The sequence below is a fragment of the Ranitomeya variabilis genome, chromosome 5 (genome assembly GCF_051348905.1).
Source record: "Ranitomeya variabilis isolate aRanVar5 chromosome 5, aRanVar5.hap1, whole genome shotgun sequence".
In the NCBI taxonomy this organism is placed as follows: Eukaryota; Metazoa; Chordata; class Amphibia; order Anura; family Dendrobatidae; genus Ranitomeya; species Ranitomeya variabilis.
Window position 1 is genome coordinate 593824413 of NC_135236.1, and position 17534 is coordinate 593841946.

General features: G+C 36.3%; 4 non-coding genes across 4 annotated transcripts; all 4 read right to left on the reverse strand.

Annotated features, from left to right (window-relative positions):
• Positions 1–1402: 1402 nt before the first annotated feature.
• Positions 1403–1484, reverse strand: TRNAL-UAG (transfer RNA leucine (anticodon UAG)). The gene has a single exon. It is a non-coding gene; the product is annotated as a tRNA-Leu (tRNA).
• A 2010-nt stretch (positions 1485–3494) lies between these two features.
• On the reverse strand, positions 3495–3576 carry TRNAL-UAG (transfer RNA leucine (anticodon UAG)). The gene has a single exon. It is a non-coding gene; the product is annotated as a tRNA-Leu (tRNA).
• Positions 3577–7414: 3838 nt separating this feature from the next.
• Positions 7415–7496, reverse strand: TRNAL-UAG (transfer RNA leucine (anticodon UAG)). Its single transcript has one exon. It is a non-coding gene; the product is annotated as a tRNA-Leu (tRNA).
• A 7505-nt stretch (positions 7497–15001) lies between these two features.
• TRNAL-UAG (transfer RNA leucine (anticodon UAG)) lies at positions 15002–15083 on the reverse strand. The gene has a single exon. It is a non-coding gene; the product is annotated as a tRNA-Leu (tRNA).
• Between the last annotated feature and the right edge of the window lie 2451 nt (positions 15084–17534).

Consider the following 17534-nt stretch of genomic DNA (forward strand, 5'->3'; position numbering starts at 1 on the left):
AAGAACTCATAATACTGGCAGCAGTGGGTTTAAAGCATATGCTAATTTTGCATGTTAGCATAATTATAAGAATAAGATAAAAAGGTTTAAAAGAACTCATACTAGTGGCATTTGAACCCACAAGTCTGTTAAAATTTAGGTAAGTCTCTAAACTAAAGTCTAAGGGTACGTTCACACAGGACTTTTTTGCTGCTTTTTTTTGCTAATTTAGGTGCGTTTTTTTGGTGCGTTTTTGGTGCGTTTTTTGGGTTTGTTCACACAGGACTTTTTTGCTGCAGATTTTTGCTGCAGATTTTTGCTGCTTTTTTATGCCAATTTTCAGCTGCTAGGACACCTCACAATGGCTCTTCACACCTTACTACCAGGAACTCCCTCACAATAGATCACAATCAGGACACCTCACAATGGCTCTTCACACCTCACAATGGCTCACAATGGCTCTTCACACCTCACTACCAGGAACTCCCTCACAATAGATCACAATCAGGACACCTCACAATGGCTCTTCACACCTCACAATGGCTCACAATGGCTCTTCACACCTCACTACCAGGAACTCCCTCACAATAGATCACAAACAGGACGCCTCACAATGGCTCTTCACACCTCACAATGGCTCACAATGGCTCTTCACACCTCACTAACCACACCCCTAAGCTCTTGGCTGTGAGATCCCTTCCTGCTGGCCATGATTTTCTGCACAAAAAACGCAGCAAATAATGCTACATGCGTTTTTTCAGCGTTTTTGCAGCGTTTTTTTCATCACCCATTCAAGTCAATGGGTGAAAAAAACGCTGCAAAAACGCAGCAAAAACGCTGAAAGAAGTGACATGCCCTATGTCCAAAAAAAGCAGCAAAGCAGAAAAAACTGATCAAACAAAAAAACAACGTGTGTGCATGAGATTTCTGAAATCTCATAGGCTTTACTGGTACTGTAAAAAGCAGCTGAAAATTAGCATAAAAAAGCAGCAAAAAAGTCCTGTGTGAACGTACCCTAAAACTGTCTTTTCCAAAACAGAAATGCAAACACTCATGGAAATACAAAATCCTCAGAATTAGATCAAAGGGTTCTCAAAACCTCATAATACTGGCAGCAGTGGGATTTGAACCCATGCCTCCGAAGAGACTGGAGCCTTAATCCAGCGCCTTACACCGCTCGGCCATGCTACCTACTGCATCATTAAAAGAGCTTCCTTAGAGTAAGTTTAGTGTATCTGACTACATTTTAAACTTGTGCATTGTGGAAAATGGATAGGTCTCTAAACAAAAAGGAAAAAGCAATGATTCTATCTTTTGTCTTTTCCAAAAAAAGCAAAGCACGCACTCATACAAAAATATGCTAATTTTTCTGTTAGCAAAATCATAAATATAAGCTGAAAAGGTTTTCAAAACCTCAGTATGTTGGCAGCAGTGGGATTTGAACCCACACCTCCAAAGAGACTGGAGCCTAAATCCAGCGCCTTAGACCACTCGGCCATGCTACCTTAAACAGCATGATCAATTAAGCTTCCTTAGAGAAAGTGAAGTACATTTGACAACATTTAAAATTAGTACATTTTGGAAAATGGGCATGTCTCTAAACATTAGGCAAAAACAAAGATTCTATCAACTGTCTTTATCTTAACTGAAAACTGCTAAATCATACAAATACAAAAGAAGATTATATCACATGCTAATTTGCATGCTAGCAAAATCATAACAATAAGTACAAAAACATTTCAAGATCTCATAATACTGGCAGCAGTGAGATTAAAGCATAAGCTAATTTTGCATGTTAGCATAATTATAAGAATGAGATAAAAAGGTTTAAAAGAACTCATACTAGTGGCAGCAGTGGGATTTGAACTCACAAGTCTGTTGGAATATGGGTAAGTCTCTTAACAATAGGAAAAATCAATGATTCTTTCAACTGTCTTTTCCTAAACAGAAATTAACACACTCATGAAAATACAAAATCATAAGAATTAGATCAAAGGGTTCTCAAAACCTCATAATAATGGCAGCAGTGGGATTTGAAGGGGCATGTCTCTAAACATTAGAAAAAAGCAAGGATTCTTTCAACAGTCTTTATCTGAACTGAAAACTGGAAAATCATGCAAATACAAAAGAAGATTAAATCACATGCTAATTTGCATGTTAGCAAAATCATAAGAATAAGTACAAAAACATTTCAAGAACTCATAATACTGGCAGCAGTGGGTTTAAAGCATATGCTAATTTTGCATGTTAGCATAATTATAAGAATAAGATAAAAAGGTTTAAAAGAACTCATACTAGTGGCATTTGAACCCACAAGTCTGTTAAAATTTAGGTAAGTCTCTAAACTAAAGTCTAAGGGTACGTTCACACAGGACTTTTTTGCTGCTTTTTTTTGCTGCTTTTTTTATGCTAATTTAGGTGCGTTTTTTTGGTGCGTTTTTGGTGCGTTTTTTGGGTTTGTTCACACAGGACTTTTTTGCTGCAGATTTTTGCTGCAGATTTTTGCTGCTTTTTTATGCCAATGTTCAGCTGCTAGGACACCTCACAATGGCTCTTCACACCTTACTACTAGGAACTCCCTCACAATAGATCACAATCAGGACACCTCACAATGGCTCTTCACACCTCACAATGGCTCACAATGGCTCTTCACACCTCACTACCAGGAACTCCCTCACAATAGATCACAATCAGGACACCTCACAATGGCTCTTCACACCTCACAATGGCTCACAATGGCTCTTCACACCTCACTAACCACACCCCTAAGCTCTTGGCTGTGAGATCCCTTCCTGCTGGCCATGATTTTCTGCACAAAAAACGCAGCAAATAATGCTACATGCGTTTTTTCAGCGTTTTTGCAGCGTTTTTTTCATCACCCATTCAAGTCAATGGGTGAAAAAACGCTGCAAAAACGCAGCAAAAACGCTGAAAGAAGTGACATGCCCTATGTCCAAAAAAAGCAGCAAAGCAGAAAAAACAGATCAAACAAAAAACCAACGTGTGTGCATGAGATTTCTGAAATCTCCTAGGCTTTACTGGTACTGTAAAAAGCAGCTGAAAATTAGCATAAAAAAAGCAGCAAAAAAGTCCTGTGTGAACGTACCCTAAAACTGTCTTTTCCAAAACAGAAATGCAAACACTCATGGAAATACAAAATCCTCAGAATTAGATCAAAGGGTTCTCAAAACCTCATAATACTGGCAGCAGTGGGATTTGAACCCACGCCTCCGAAGAGACTGGAGCCTTAATCCAGCGCCTTACACCGCTCGGCCATGCTACCTACTGCATCATTAAAAGAGCTTCCTTAGAGTAAGTTTAGTGTATCTGACTACATTTTAAACCTGTGCATTGTGGAAAATGGATAGGTCTCTAAACAAAAAGGAAAAAGCAATGATTCTATCTTTTGTCTTTTCCAAAAAAAGCAAAGCACGCACTCATACAAAAATATGCTAATTTTTCTATTAGCAAAATCATAAATATAAGCTGAAAAAGTTTTCAAAACCTCAATATGTTGGCAGCAGTGGGATTTGAACCCACGCCTCCAAAGAGACTGGAGCCTAAATCCAGCGCCTTAGACCACTCGGCCATGCTACCTTAAACAGCATGGATAATTAAGCTTCCTTAGAGAAAGTGAAGTACATTTGACAACATTTAAAATTAGTACAATTTGGAAAATGGGCATGTCTCTAAACATTAGGCAAAAACAAAGATTCTATCAACGGTCTTTATCTTAACTGAAAACTGCTAAATCATACAAATACAAAAGAAGATTATATCACATGCTAATTTGCATGCTAGCAAAATCATAAGAATAAGTACAAAAACATTTCAAGATCTCATAATACTGGCAGCAGTGAGATTAAAGCATAAGCTAATTTTGCATGTTAGCATAATTATAAGAATAAGATAAAAAGGTTTAAAAGAACTCATACTAGTGGCATTTGAACCCACAAGTCTGTTAAAATTTAGGTAAGTCTCTAAACTAAAGTCTAAGGGTACGTTCACACAGGACTTTTTTGCTGCTTTTTTTTGCTGCTTTTTTTTATGCTAATTTAGGTGCGTTTTTTTGGTGCGTTTTTGGTGCGTTTTTTGGGTTTGTTCACACAGGACTTTTTTGCTGCAGATTTTTGCTGCAGATTTTTGCTGCAGATTTTTGCTGCTTTTTTATGCCAATTTTCAGCTGCTAGGACACCTCACAATGGCTCTTCACACCTTACTACCAGGAACTCCCTCACAATAGATCACAATCAGGACACCTCACAATGGCTCTTCACACCTCACAATGGCTCACAATGGCTCTTCACACCTCACTACCAGGAACTCCCTCACAATAGATCACAATCAGGACACCTCACAATGGCTCTTCACACCTCACAATGGCTCACAATGGCTCTTCGCACCTCACTACCAGGAACTCCCTCACAACAGATCACAAACAGGACGCCTCACAATGGCTCTTCACACCTCACAATGGCTCACAATGGCTCTTCACACCTCACTAACCACACCCCTAAGCTCTTGGCTGTGACATCCCTTCCTGCTGGCCATGATTTTCTGCACAAAAAACGCAGCAAATAATGCTACATGCGTTTTTTCAGCGTTTTTGCAGCGTTTTTTTCATCACCCATTCAAGTCAATGGGTGAAAAAACGCTGCAAAAACGCAGCAAAAACGCTGAAAGAAGTGACATGCCCTATGTCCAAAAAAAGCAGCAAAGCAGAAAAAACTGATCAAACAAAAAACCAACGTGTGTGCATGAGATTTCTGAAATCTCATAGGCTTTACTGGTACTGTAAAAAGCAGCTGAAAATTAGCATAAAAAAAGCAGCAAAAAAGTCCTGTGTGAACGTACCCTAAAACTGTCTTTTCCAAAACAGAAATGCAAACACTCATGGAAATACAAAATCCTCAGAATTAGATCAAAGGGTTCTCAAAACCTCATAATACTGGCAGCAGTGGGATTTGAACCCACGCCTCCGAAGAGACTGGAGCCTTAATCCAGCGCCTTACACCGCTCGGCCATGCTACCTACTGCATCATTGAAAGAGCTTCCTTAGAGTAAGTTTAGTGTATCTGACTACATTTTAAACTTGTGCATTGTGGAAAATGGATAGGTCTCTAAACAAAAAGGAAAAAGCAATGATTCTATCTTTTGTCTTTTCCAAAAAAAGCAAAGCACGCACTCATACAAAAATATGCTAATTTTTCTGTTAGCAAAATCATAAATATAAGCTGAAAAGGTTTTCAAAACCTCAGTATGTTGGCAGCAGTGGGATTTGAACCCACACCTCCAAAGAGACTGGAGCCTAAATCCAGCACCTTAGACCACTCGGCCATGCTACCTTAAACAGCATGATCAATTAAGCTTCCTTAGAGAAAGTGAAGTACATTTGACAACATTTAAAATTAGTACATTTTGGAAAATGGGCATGTCTCTAAACATTAGGCAAAAACAAAGATTCTATCAACTGTCTTTATCTTAACTGAAAACTGCTAAATCATATAAATACAAAAGAAGATTATATCACATGCTAATTTGCATGCTAGCAAAATCATAAGAATAAGTACAAAAACATTTCAAGATCTCATAATACTGGCAGCAGTGAGATTGAAGCATAAGCTAATTTTGTATGTTAGCATAATTATAAGAATGAGATAAAAAGGTTTAAAAGAACTCATACTAGTGGCAGCAGTGGGATTTGAACTCACAAGTCTGTTGGAATATGGGTAAGTCTCTTAACAATAGGAAAAATCAATGATTCTTTCAACTGTCTTTTCCTAAACAGAAATTAACACACTCATGAAAATACAAAATCATAAGAATTAGATCAAAGGGTTCTCAAAACCTCATAATAATGGCAGCAGTGGGATTTGAATGGGCATGTCTCTAAACATTAGAAAAAAGCAAGGATTCTTTCAACAGTCTTTATCTGAACTGAAAACTGGAAAATCATGCAAATACAAAAGAAGATTAAATCACATGCTAATTTGCATGTTAGCAAAATCATAAGAATAAGTACAAAAACATTTCAAGAACTCATAATACTGGCAGCAGTGGGTTTAAAGCATATGCTAATTTTGCATGTTAGCATAATTATAAGAATAAGATAAAAAGGTTTAAAAGAACTCATACTAGTGGCATTTGAACCCACAAGTCTGTTAAAATTTAGGTAAGTCTCTAAACTAAAGTCTAAGGGTACGTTCACACAGGACTTTTTTGCTGCTTTTTTTTGCTAATTTAGGTGCGTTTTTTTGGTGCGTTTTTGGTGCGTTTTTTGGGTTTGTTCACACAGGACTTTTTTGCTGCAGATTTTTGCTGCAGATTTTTGCTGCTTTTTTATGCCAATTTTCAGCTGCTAGGACACCTCACAATGGCTCTTCACACCTTACTACCAGGAACTCCCTCACAATAGATCACAATCAGGACACCTCACAATGGCTCTTCACACCTCACAATGGCTCACAATGGCTCTTCACACCTCACTACCAGGAACTCCCTCACAATAGATCACAATCAGGACACCTCACAATGGCTCTTCACACCTCACAATGGCTCACAATGGCTCTTCACACCTCACTACCAGGAACTCCCTCACAATAGATCACAAACAGGACGCCTCACAATGGCTCTTCACACCTCACAATGGCTCACAATGGCTCTTCACACCTCACTAACCACACCCCTAAGCTCTTGGCTGTGAGATCCCTTCCTGCTGGCCATGATTTTCTGCACAAAAAACGCAGCAAATAATGCTACATGCGTTTTTTCAGCGTTTTTGCAGCGTTTTTTTCATCACCCATTCAAGTCAATGGGTGAAAAAAACGCTGCAAAAACGCAGCAAAAACGCTGAAAGAAGTGACATGCCCTATGTCCAAAAAAAGCAGCAAAGCAGAAAAAACTGATCAAACAAAAAACCAACGTGTGTGCATGAGATTTCTGAAATCTCATAGGCTTTACTGGTACTGTAAAAAGCAGCTGAAAATTAGCATAAAAAAGCAGCAAAAAAGTCCTGTGTGAACGTACCCTAAAACTGTCTTTTCCAAAACAGAAATGCAAACACTCATGGAAATACAAAATCCTCAGAATTAGATCAAAGGGTTCTCAAAACCTCATAATACTGGCAGCAGTGGGATTTGAACCCATGCCTCCGAAGAGACTGGAGCCTTAATCCAGCGCCTTACACCGCTCGGCCATGCTACCTACTGCATCATTAAAAGAGCTTCCTTAGAGTAAGTTTAGTGTATCTGACTACATTTTAAACTTGTGCATTGTGGAAAATGGATAGGTCTCTAAACAAAAAGGAAAAAGCAATGATTCTATCTTTTGTCTTTTCCAAAAAAAGCAAAGCACGCACTCATACAAAAATATGCTAATTTTTCTGTTAGCAAAATCATAAATATAAGCTGAAAAGGTTTTCAAAACCTCAGTATGTTGGCAGCAGTGGGATTTGAACCCACACCTCCAAAGAGACTGGAGCCTAAATCCAGCGCCTTAGACCACTCGGCCATGCTACCTTAAACAGCATGATCAATTAAGCTTCCTTAGAGAAAGTGAAGTACATTTGACAACATTTAAAATTAGTACATTTTGGAAAATGGGCATGTCTCTAAACATTAGGCAAAAACAAAGATTCTATCAACTGTCTTTATCTTAACTGAAAACTGCTAAATCATACAAATACAAAAGAAGATTATATCACATGCTAATTTGCATGCTAGCAAAATCATAACAATAAGTACAAAAACATTTCAAGATCTCATAATACTGGCAGCAGTGAGATTAAAGCATAAGCTAATTTTGCATGTTAGCATAATTATAAGAATGAGATAAAAAGGTTTAAAAGAACTCATACTAGTGGCAGCAGTGGGATTTGAACTCACAAGTCTGTTGGAATATGGGTAAGTCTCTTAACAATAGGAAAAATCAATGATTCTTTCAACTGTCTTTTCCTAAACAGAAATTAACACACTCATGAAAATACAAAATCATAAGAATTAGATCAAAGGGTTCTCAAAACCTCATAATAATGGCAGCAGTGGGATTTGAAGGGGCATGTCTCTAAACATTAGAAAAAAGCAAGGATTCTTTCAACAGTCTTTATCTGAACTGAAAACTGGAAAATCATGCAAATACAAAAGAAGATTAAATCACATGCTAATTTGCATGTTAGCAAAATCATAAGAATTAGTACAAAAACATTTCAAGAACTCATAATACTGGCAGCAGTGGGTTTAAAGCATATGCTAATTTTGCATTTTAGCATAATTATAAGAATAAGATAAAAAGGTTTAAAAGAACTCATACTAGTGGCATTTGAACCCACAAGTCTGTTAAAATTTAGGTAAGTCTCTAAACTAAAGTCTAAGGGTACGTTCACACAGGACTTTTTTGCTGCTTTTTTTTGCTGCTTTTTTTTATGCTAATTTAGGTGCGTTTTTTTGGTGCGTTTTTGGTGCGTTTTTTGGGTTTGTTCACACAGGACTTTTTTGCTGCAGATTTTTGCTGCAGATTTTTGCTGCTTTTTTATGCCAATTTTCAGCTGCTAGGACACCTCACAATGGCTCTTCACACCTTACTACCAGGAACTCCCTCACAATAGATCACAATCAGGACACCTCACAATGGCTCTTCACACCTCACAATGGCTCACAATGGCTCTTCACACCTCACTACCAGGAACTCCCTCACAATAGATCACAATCAGGACACCTCACAATGGCTCTTCACACCTCACAATGGCTCACAATGGCTCTTCACACCTCACTACCAGGAACTCCCTCACAATAGATCACAAACAGGACGCCTCACAATGGCTCTTCACACCTCACAATGGCTCACAATGGCTCTTCACACCTCACTAACCACACCCCTCAGCTCTTGGCTGTGAGATCCCTTCCTGCTGGCCATGATTTTCTGCACAAAAAACGCAGCAAATAATGCTACATGCGTTTTTTCAGCGTTTTTGCAGCGTTTTTTTCATCACCCATTCAAGTCAATGGGTGAAAAAACGCTGCAAAAACGCAGCAAAAACGCTGAAAGAAGTGACATGCCCTATGTCCAAAAAAAGCAGCAAAGCAGAAAAAACTGATCAAACAAAAAACCAACGTGTGTGCATGAGATTTCTGAAATCTCATAGGCTTTACTAGTACTGTAAAAAGCAGCTGAAAATTAGCATAAAAAAAGCAGCAAAAAAGTCCTGTGTGAACGTACCCTAAAACTGTCTTTTCCAAAACAGAAATGCAAACACTCATGGAAATACAAAATCCTCAGAATTAGATCAAAGGGTTCTCAAAACCTCATAATACTGGCAGCAGTGGGATTTGAACCAACGCCTCCGAAGAGACTGGAGCCTTAATCCAGCGCCTTACACCGCTCGGCCATGCTACCTACTGCATCATTAAAAGAGCTTCCTTAGAGTAAGTTTAGTGTATCTGACTACATTTTAAACTTGTGCATTGTGGAAAATGGATAGGTCTCTAAACAAAAAGGAAAAAGCAATAATTCTATCTTTTGTCTTTTCCAAAAAAAGCAAAGCACGCACTCATACAAAAATATGCTAATTTTTCTGTTAGCAAAATCATAAATATAAGCTGAAAAGGTTTTCAAAACCTCAGTATGTTGGCAGCAGTGGGATTTGAACCCACACCTCCAAAGAGACTGGAGCCTAGATCCAGCGCCTTAGACCACTCGGCCATGCTACCTTAAACAGCATGATCAATTAAGCTTCCTTAGAGAAAGTGAAGTACATTTGACAACATTTAAAATTAGTACATTTTGGAAAATGGGCATGTCTCTAAACATTAGGCAAAAACAAAGATTCTATCAACTGTCTTTATCTTAACTGAAAACTGCTAAATCATACAAATACAAAAGAAGATTATATCACATGCTAATTTGCATGCTAGCAAAATCATAAGAATAAGTACAAAAACATTTCAAGATCTCATAATACTGGCAGCAGTGAGATTAAAGCATAAGCTAATTTTGCATGTTAGCATAATTATAAGAATGAGATAAAAAGGTTTAAAAGAACTCATACTAGTGGCAGCAGTGGGATTTGAACTCACAAGTCTGTTGGAATATGGGTAAGTCTCTTAACAATAGGAAAAATCAATGATTCTTTCAACTGTCTTTTCCTAAACAGAAATTAACACACTCATGAAAATACAAAATCATAAGAATTAGATCAAAGGGTTCTCAAAACCTCATAATAATGGCAGCAGTGGGATTTGAATGGGCATGTCTCTAAACATTAGAAAAAAGCAAGGATTCTATCAACAGTCTTCATCTTAACTGAAAACTGCAAAATCATGCAAATACAAAAGAAGATTAAATCACATGCTAATTTGCATGCTAGCAAAATCATAAGAATAAGTACAAAAACATTTCAAGATCTCATAATACTGGCAGCAGTGGGTTTAAAGCATATGCTAATTTTGCATGTTAGCATAATTATAAGAATAAGATAAAAAGGTTTAAAAGAACTCATACTAGTGGCATTTGAACCCACAAGTCTGTTAAAATTTAGGTAAGTCTCTAAACAATAGGAACAATCAATGATTCTTTCAACTGTGTTGTCCAAAACAGAAATGCACACACTCATGGAAATACAAAATACTCAGAATTAGATCAAAGGGTTCTCAAAACCTCATAATACTGGCAGCAGTGGGATTTGAACCCACACCTCCGAAGAGACTGGAGCCTTAATCCAGCGCCTTAGACCGCTCGGCCATGCTACCTAATGCATCATTAAAAGAGCTTCCTTAGAGTAAGTTTAGTGTATCTGACTACATTTTAAACTTGTGCATTGTGGAAAATGGATAGTTCTCTAAACAAAAAGGAAAAAGCAATGATTCTATCTTTTGTCTTTTCCAAAAAAGCAAAGCACGCACTCATACAAAAATATGCTAATTTTTCTGTTAGCAAAATCATAAATATAAGCTGAAAAGGTTTTCAAAACCTCAATATGTTGGCAGCAGTGGGATTTGAGCCCACGCCTCCAAAGAGACTGGAGCCTAAATCCAGCGCCTTAGACCACTCGGCCATGCTACCTTAAACAGCATGGTTAATTAAGCTTCCTTAGAGAAAGTGAAGTACATTTGACAACATTTAAAATTAGTACATTTTGGAAAATGGGCATGTCTCTAAACATTAGGCAAAAACAAAGATTCTATCAACGGTCTTTATCTTAACTGAAAACTGCTAAATCATACAAATACAAAAGAAGATTATATCACATGCTAATTTGCATGCTAGCAAAATCATAAGAATAAGTACAAAAACATTTCAAGATCTCATAATACTGGCAGCAGTGAGATTAAAGCATAAGCTAATTTTGCATGTTAGCATAATTATAAGAATGAGATAAAAAGGTTTAAAAGAACTCATACTAGTGGCAGCAGTGGGATTTGAACTCACAAGTCTGTTGGAATATGGGTAAGTCTCTTAACAATAGGAAAAATCAAAGATTCTTTCAACTGTCTCTTCCTAAACAGAAATTAACACACTCATGAAAATACAAAATCATAAGAATTAGATCAAAGGGTTCTCAAAACCTCATAATAATGGCAGCAGTGGGATTTGAATGGGCATGTCTCTAAACATTAGAAAAAAGCAAGGATTCTTTCAACAGTCTTTATCTGAACTGAAAACTGGAAAATCATGCAAATACAAAAGAAGATTAAATCACATGCTAATTTGCATGTTAGCAAAATCATAAGAATAAGTACAAAAACATTTCAAGATCTCATAATACTGGCAGCAGTGGGTTTAAAGCATATGCTAATTTTGCATGTTAGCATAATTATAAGAATAAGATAAAAAGGTTTAAAAGAACTCATACTAGTGGCATTTGAACCCACAAGTCTGTTAAAATTTAGGTAAGTCTCTAAACAATAGGAACAATCAATGATTCTTTCAACTGTCTTTTCCAAAACAGAAATGCACACACTCATGGAAATACAAAATACTCAGAATTAGATCAAAGGGTTCTCAAAACCTCATAATACTAGCAGCAGCGGGATTTGAACCCACGCCTCCGAAGAGACTGGAGCCTTAATCCAGCGCCTTAGACCGCTCGGCCATGCTTCCTAATGCATCATTAAAAGAGCTTCCTTAGAGTAAGTTTAGTGTTTCTGACTACATTTTAAACTTGTGCATTGTGGAAAATGGATAGGTCTCTAAACAAAAAGGAAAAAGCAATGATTCTATCTTTTGTCTTTTCCAAAAAAGCAAAGCACGCACTCATACAAAAATATGCTAATTTTTCTATTAGCAAAATCATAAATATAAGCTGAAAAAGTTTTCAAAACCTCAATATGTTGGCAGCAGTGGGATTTGAACCCACGCCTCCAAAGAGACTGAAGCCTAAATCCAGCGCCTTAGACCACTCAGCCATGCTACCTTAAACAGCATAGTTAATTAAGCTTCCTTAGAGAAAGTGAAGTACATTTGACAACATTTAAAATTAGTACATTTTGGAAAATGGGCATGTCTCTAAACATTAGGCAAAAATAAAGATTCTATCAACGGTCTTTATCTTAACTGAAAACTGCTAAATCATACAAATACAAAAGAAGATTATATCACATGCTAATTTGCATGCTAGCAAAATCATAAGAATAAGTACAAAAACATTTCAAGATCTCATTACACTGGCAGCAGTGAGATTAAAGCATATGCTAATTTTGCATGTTAGCATAATTATAAGAATGAGATAAAAAGGTTTAAAAGAACTCATACTAGTGGCAGCAGTGGGATTTGAACTCACAAGTCTGTTGGAATATGGGTAAGTCTCTTAACAATAGGAAAAATCAAAGATTCTTTCAACTGTCTCTTCCTAAACAGAAATTAACACACTCATGAAAATACAAAATCATAAGAATTAGATCAAAGGGTTCTCAAAACCTCATAATAATGGCAGCAGTGGGATTTGAATGGGCATGTCTCTAAACATTAGAAAAAAGCAAGGATTCTTTCAACAGTCTTTATCTGAACTGAAAACTGGAAAATCATGCAAATACAAAAGAAGATTAAATCACATGCTAATTTGCATGTTAGCAAAATCATAAGAATAAGTACAAAAACATTTCAAGATCTCATAATACTGGCAGCAGTGGGTTTAAAGCATATGCTAATTTTGCATGTTAGCATAATTATAAGAATAAGATAAAAAGGTTTAAAAGAACTCATACTAGTGGCATTTGAACCCACAAGTCTGTTAAAATTTAGGTAAGTCTCTAAACAATAGGAACAATCAATGATTCTTTCAACTGTCTTTTCCAAAACAGAAATGCACACACTCATGGAAATACAAAATACTCAGAATTAGATCAAAGGGTTCTCAAAACCTCATAATACTAGCAGCAGCGGGATTTGAACACACGCCTCCGAAGAGACTGGAGCCTTAATCCAGCGCCTTAGACCGCTCGGCCATGCTACCTAATGCATCATTAAAAGAGCTTCCTTAGAGTAAGTTTAGTGTATCTGACTACATTTTAAACTTGTGCATTGTGGGTGCATTGTGGAAAATGGATAGGTCTCTAAACAAAAAGGAAAAAGCAATGATTCTATCTTTTGTCTTTTCCAAAAAAGCAAAGCACGCACTCATACAAAAATATGCTAATTTTTCTATTAGCAAAATCATAAATATAAGCTGAAAAAGTTTTCAAAACCTCAATATGTTGGCAGCAGTGGGATTTGAACCCACGCCTCCAAAGAGACTGAAGCCTAAATCCAGCGCCTTAGACCACTCGGCCATGCTACCTTAAACAGCATAGTTAATTAAGCTTCCTTAGAGAAAGTGAAGTACATTTGACAACATTTAAAATTAGTACATTTTGGAAAATGGGCATGTCTCTAAACATTAGGCAAAAATAAAGATTCTATCAACGGTCTTTATCTTAACTGAAAACTGCTAAATCATACAAATACAAAAGAAGATTATATCACATGCTAATTTGCATGCTATCAAAATCATAAGAATAAGTACAAAAACATTTCAAGATCTCATTATACTGGCAGCAGTGAGATTAAAGCATATGCTAATTTTGCATGTTAGCATAATTATAAGAATGAGATAAAAAGGTTTAAAAGAACTCATACTAGTGGCAGCAGTGGGATTTGAACTCACAAGTCTGTTGGAATATGGGTAAGTCTCTTAACAATAGGAAAAATCAAAGATTCTTTCAACTGTCTCTTCCTAAACAGAAATTAACACACTCATGAAAATACAAAATCATAAGAATTAGATCAAAGGGTTCTCAAAACCTCATAATAATGGCAGCAGTGGGATTTGAATGGGCATGTCTCTAAACATTAGAAAAAAGCAAGGATTCTTTCAACAGTCTTTATCTGAACTGAAAACTGGAAAATCATGCAAATACAAAAGAAGATTAAATCACATGCTAATTTGCATGTTAGCAAAATCATAAGAATAAGTACAAAAACATTTCAAGATCTCATAATACTGGCAGCAGTGGGTTTAAAGCATATGCTAATTTTGCATGTTAGCATAATTATAAGAATAAGATAAAAAGGTTTAAAAGAACTCATACTAGTGGCATTTGAACCCACAAGTCTGTTAAAATTTAGGTAAGTCTCTAAACTAAAGTCTAAAACTGTCTTTTCCAAAACAGAAATGCACACACTCATGGAAATACAAAATCCTCAGAATTAGATCAAAGGGTTCTCAAAACCTCATAATACTGGCAGCAGTGGGATTTGAACCCACGCCTCCGAAGAGACTGGAGCCTTAATCCAGCGCCTTAGACCGCTCGGCCATGCTACCTAATGCATCATTAAAAGAGCTTCCTGAGAGTAAGTTTAGTGTATCTGACTACATTTTAAACTTGTGCATTGTGGAAAATGGATAGGTCTCTAAACAAAAAGGAAAAAGCAATGATTCTATCTTTTGTCTTTTCCAAAAAAGCAAAGCACGCACTCATACAAAAATATGCTAATTTTTCTATTAGCAAAATCATAAATATAAGCTGAAAAGGTTTTCAAAACCTCAATATGTTGGCAGCAGTGGGATTTGAACCCACGCCTCCAAAGAGACTGGAGCCTAAATCCAGCGCCTTAGACCACTCGGCCATGCTACCTTAAACAGCATGGTTAATTAAGCTTCCTTAGAGAAAGTGAAGTACATTTGACAACATTTAAAATTAGTACATTTTGGAAAATGGGCAGGTCTCTAAACATTAGGCAAAAACAAAGATTCTATCAACGGTCTTTATCTTAACTGAAAACTGCTAAATCATACAAATACAAAAGAAGATTATATCACATGCTAATTTGCATGCTAGCAAAATCATAAGAATAAGTACAAAAACATTTCAAGATCTCATAATACTGGCAGCAGTGAGATTAAAGCATATGCTAATTTTGCATGTTAGCATAATTATAAGAATGAGATAAAAAGGTTTAAAAGAACTCATACTAGTGGCAGCAGTGGGATTTGAACTCACAAGTCTGTTGGAATATGGGTAAGTCTCTTAACAATAGGAAAAATCAATGATTCTTTCAACTGTCTTTTCCTAAACAGAAATTAACACACTCATGAAAATACAAAATCATAAGAATTAGATCAAAGGGTTCTCAAAACCTCATAATAATGGCAGCAGTGGGATTTGAATGGGCATGTCTCTAAACATTAGAAAAAAGCAAGGATTCTTTCAACAGTCTTTATCTGAACTGAAAACTGGAAAATCATGCAAATACAAAAGAAGATTAAATCACATGCTAATTTGCATGTTAGCAAAATCATAAGAATAAGTACAAAAACATTTCAAGATCTCATAATACTGGCAGCAGTGGGTTTAAAGCATATGCTAATTTTGCATGTTAGCATAATTATAAGAATAAGATAAAAAGGTTTAAAAGAACTCATACTAGTGGCATTTGAACCCACAAGTCTGTTAAAATTTAGGTAAGTCTCTAAACAATAGGAACAATCAATGATTCTTTCAACTGTCTTTTCCAAAACAGAAATGCACACACTCATGGAAATACAAAATACTCAGAATTAGATCAAAGGGTTCTCAAAACCTCATAATACTAGCAGCAGCGGGATTTGAACCCACGCCTCCGAAGAGACTGGAGCCTTAATCCAGCGCCTTAGACCGCTCGGCCATGCTACCTAATGCATCATTAAAAGAGCTTCCTTAGAGTAAGTTTAGTGTATCTGACTACATTTTAAACTTGTGCATTGTGGGAAATGGATAGGTCTCTAAACAAAAAGGAAAAAGCAATGATTCTATCTTTTGTCTTTTCCAAAAAAAAGCAAAGCACGCACTCATACAAAAATATGCTAATTTTTCTATTAGCAAAATCATAAATATAAGCTGAAAAAGTTTTCAAAACCTCAATATGTTGGCAGCAGTGGGATTTGAACCCACGCCTCCAAAGAGACTGAAGCCTAAATCCAGCGCCTTAGACCAGTCGGCCATGCTACCTTAAACAGCATAGTTAATTAAGCTTCCTTAGAGAAAGTGAAGTACATTTGACAACATTTAAAATTAGTACATTTTGGAAAATGGGCATGTCTCTAAACATTAGGCAAAAATAAAGATTCTATCAACGGTCTTTATCTTAACTGAAAACTGCTAAATCATACAAATACAAAAGAAGATTATATCACATGCTAATTTGCATGCTAGCAAAATCATAAGAATAAGTACAAAAACATTTCAAGATCTCATTATACTGGCAGCAGTGAGATTAAAGCATATGCTAATTTTGCATGTTAGCATAATTATAAGAATGAGATAAAAAGGTTTAAAAGAACTCATACTAGTGGCAGCAGTGGGATTTGAACTCACAAGTCTGTTGGACTATGTGTAAGTCTCTTAACAATAGGAAAAATCAAAGATTCTTTCCTCTGTCTCTTCCTAAACAGAAATTAACACACTCATGAAAATACAAAATCATAAGAATTAGATCAAAGGGTTCTCAAAACCTCATAATAATGGCAGCAGTGGGATTTGAATGGGCATGTCTCTAAACATTTGAAAAAAGCAAGGATTCTTTCAACAGTCTTTATCTGAACTGAAAACTGGAAAATCATGCAAATACAAAAGAAGATTAAATCACATGCTAATTTGCATGTTAGCAAAATCATAAGAATAAGTACAAAAACATTTCAAGATCTCATAATACTGGCAGCAGTGGGTTTAAAGCATATGCTAATTTTGCATGTTAGCATAATTATAAGAATAAGATAAAAAGGTTTAAAAGAACTCATACTAGTGGCATTTGAACCCACAAGTCTGTTAAAATTTAGGTAAGTCTCTAAACTAAAGTCTAAAACTGTCTTTTCCAAAACAGAAATGCACACACTCATGGAAATACAAAATCCTCAGAATTAGATCAAAGGGTTCTCAAAACCTCATAATACTGGCAGCAGTGGGATTTGAACCCACGCCTCCGAAGAGACTGGAGCCTTAATCCAGTGCCTTAGACCGCTCGGCCATGCTACCTAATGCATCATTAAAAGAGCTTCCTGAGAGTAAGTTTAGTGTATCTGACTACATTTTAAACTTGTGCATTGTGGA